This window comes from Hyalella azteca, unplaced genomic scaffold, assembly GCF_000764305.2.
Source record: "Hyalella azteca isolate HAZT.00-mixed unplaced genomic scaffold, Hazt_2.0.2 contig15744, whole genome shotgun sequence".
NCBI lineage: Eukaryota > Metazoa > Arthropoda > Malacostraca > Amphipoda > Hyalellidae > Hyalella > Hyalella azteca.
In genome coordinates, this window is record NW_025945584.1 from 18,846 (window position 1) to 22,885 (window position 4,040).

The following is a 4,040-nucleotide window of genomic DNA, read 5'->3' on the forward strand; positions in this document are numbered from 1 at the left end:
ACCGACGCCCAGAGTTTGCACAACCAATGAAAAAAACCGACAGTTTACCGAGAGCGAATTGTGTTCACCATTCTAGGAACGGTATATTAGAGGCATGCAAAAAATCTACGTTCATTCTGTCGACCTCCTTTCGCCAGGCTCGATCGCGTGCTGCTTTTACCCCTCCTCGAATCTCTGGCTGAATATCAAGGGCCAACCCCAGAGGCGAAATTTCTGTCTCCTTATTGAAAATCATAGACTTATTAACGGTGGATTTAAAAATAATGTACCCTAAGCCGCATTATGTTGTTTTTAATTGAAATTTTCTATACCGTCAAGCATCACTTTAATTTTTTTAACACATGAGTTTTTCTTAAATTATAATATTTTAACATAAATAGAAACAATTTTTTTTTTCAATTGCGAATTTCGTCATACTTCTTGCCTAGAATATCAAAATTAAGGAAAATATTTCGCTCACTAAGAATATACTAAGTACACAACGACTCCTACAGTTTAAATTCGGAACATAAATGAAGTCTGTGATCATTTTTCCTCCCTCTCAAGACGTTGCGCGTGCAACACGGCCTAAAAGTTGCGTATGCAACTTGGCGTGAACGGTTGATAATAATTAACGAGCAACGCGGCTTTGAAGTTGCATGCGCAACACAGATTAATGTTACGTGTGCAACACGGAATAAACGTTACATGTACAACATGGTATTAAACGTTGAGTGTGAAACTATGCATGTACACGGTCTATAGAAGTATACTCAACTTTGCTTTAAGTCGTAGCAATTGCCAAACGACTCCAATATTGCATGAAAGTACGCATAACTGCTATTCATTTTCCCACGTTTGACTGGACCATGCATCAGAAGTGTGTATATGTATATATGGCCTGAATTCCATGTATAGTTTTTTAACGAAATCGCTCAGTCCATGAAGTGAACTAGGCACTCAAGATGATGGCTCCAGTTGCCCAGATGCCAGACAACAAATCGACGCTCGTAAGGCACTTGAAATTTAAATAAATTCCAATGCTTTTATGTTCATACGCCATCCTGATTTCGATATATATAGTAGTTAAAATAGTGATTATGGTTTCTAAAGAATTTTTATGCCCGAAATGGTGATGTAACAAATGTACATAGTTTTCAATTCCACAACAAAAGACCTGAGCACTAACTTGCCTGCTTTAGCATGCAATTTACACAAGTTTACAATAATTTTTGGATAGAGAACTTTCAAAACTATGGACTCATATACTTATTATGACTACTAATTTTTTCATTTTAGAAAATGGTAAAATATTGACAGCTTTAAAATTATTGCGGGAAATCCATCTAGGATATAATTATTAGATATAATGGCGATAATACAGTATCTAATTAATAACAACTTACTTTATTATTCTTTATTCACGCACGAGCATACAAAAAAATCATAACAAAAAATATCGATACTTCAACTTAAATTGAAAATTTAAATTAGAATTTTAAATTTATTTAAAATGAAAAATTTACCTTTACTCTCACATGTGCACAAAGTGGGCCCTCGAGATAACAGATGAACGCGCTACCAACTGCGCGATCAATTCAGGAGTAGATATATATGACCTTGTTCTACATATTCGAGCCGCAATTGGAATGTAATCTAGTTAGATTCGCCCGTTTTGAAAAAATATATAAACATAATAAAAATAAAGAAAATATAAGATCATTAAAACGGAAGCCTGATAGCTGATCAACTAACAACGCACAAGATAAAATAAATTTCATATGATAAATGCAATACAAAAGAGAGATTATTTTTGATAAGATTTCCTTCCCATACTCAACTTTAACCGAAAGCAACGGAGAAGCACGACAAAAAAAATTACAAGCGTTATGAATTTTTAGGCTATTTATGTTTTGCATCATCTTACATCATCGCGGAAAGGATATTCGTAAACAACCGACTGGAATTTGAATATTTGTACTAGGGGTTGCATTGCTAAATGCATGGTCGTCCAATTCCACTCAAATTTTCAATTTTATTTTTATGGTGAATGTTGTCTGCTAATGATGTTTCTAACAATTTTCACACTATTTCTCTCAATTTGCACAGAAACAATTTGTACCTGCCACTCATTGAAGTACGTGGAACTTTCGGTCAAATAGTAGTCGTAGAATATATAAGTCATAATATACATATCAATAATATGTACGTGAATAAAAAATTATCATTACAATAATAACGCATGCGGAAATGGTAATAAATATAATTTCAATAAAAAAATTTCAATAATAATGAAGATGACAGTAATTCTTGTACTCACAAAAGACACTCATATAGAGGCAAATGGATTGAAGTGACTTTAAACTTTAATTTTATTGGCAAACTGATATTATTATTAGATGAGTGATTGTTTTGTTATGAATCCTTTAAAATACTTGATCGGTAGAATAACTATAGCCTTGTATGATACCTAACCTTAACTAATCTATGAAGTATTAGCAAAATATTGCAGAAGAATGTGATTTTCTGGATTCGATTAGCCCGGTGACTAATCGTATCAAATAATTACCTTGTATCTTTCGCATTACTAGTTTGAAGGTTGTAATAACTGAGGAATTATTTATATTCATAGGCAATAATAATATGCACCGGTTTAAGCCAGGTAATATGGCCTAAGTTGATTGAGGCCTAGGGTCATTCATTCACAATAACGTAAATTCACTACTGCCAATGGAAAGGATTGTTTGAAACACTGGAAATTATTCAGATTTTAATAATTTAAATCTAATTAACAATTACAATCCTAATCACAATGACATTTTTGAGCACATAATAAAACTCGTAATTGACATTTCATATAAGAATCGCAGAAAAATTGACTTTGCATTACTGAACTAATTTCGTCAACTGTCACTTCTACCAAAGCAATCAAACATCTCTGAGCCTATTCGCTGCAAAGTAATTTTTTAATTAACTGTGCAACATTCTTCCTCAATGGTCAATACTACCCGTATACCTTTCAATTTTATGATCCTAGCAGATTTTAATCTCGTTTCGGTGGGTCGAAGTAATAGACAGTTTTTTCTTACCTGAAATGTGGCCATTCCAAGGCTAGACTGTGTAAAGCCTCCGGCGACAGCAGGTTTTTGCACGCGTTAAGTTATCGAAGGAATTGGCATCGTGTGCAATTCTGTGGAAAACCGAGCGTTGACCTGACATATATGCTAATTCAACATTTCTTTCTGCCGCATATTTTCAGATTTAAACATTCGTATTGTGACACCATGGGCCTTATTTAAGTAGAAAAACGTTTTAAAGTTGGAGTGTCGTTCAATGAACAGTTTAAAATTTAAATATTCTGTTACTGCTCCAATAACAATCCGCCTGGCACTGATGCGCTCTTAAGGAATTTAAAAGCAAAGAAAACACCAAGCAAATTCACCATATCGATATTGAAAACGTTTCGCAGTCCAGCTCCATCATCAGTTCGAAAAACTAAAAATAAATAAAATTATATTATTGTAGCAAAATTATAAGACAGACATAAAACCTAAACGAGACCTAACATTTTAAATTCCTTAAATGAACTTGCGATATAAGCAGACTGATAATATAAGTACTTTGATACGCTCTTACTATGCTTATATCCTGCTGTTACCAAATTTATCTCGATATCTTTTGAATGCATCCCTCACATGTCAGTTTACACATGTATGAACTTGATCAAAATTTTTAATAAGTGCAGAGTAACGATTACGTAAAAAGATGTTTCAGGACGGCTTAAGAATTTTTCTTAGTTTCTTGCATCAATTATGAAGATTGGAAATTTTTAAACTAATTAAATAGATGAGGCTTGTGAACTGCTTTTTTATACAATTTGGAGAAGTTTCACAGACAGAACACTGAACGAGGTGAAGAAGATTGATTGATTGTCTTTGTACGTTGATTGATTGCGCTGTTTTCCACGTGCACGCATTAACCGTGACTCGATTTCTCGACGATGCGTCTTCTCCGTTGTGAAAATAATATATTTGTCATCACCAAGATAAAAAATGTGTTTT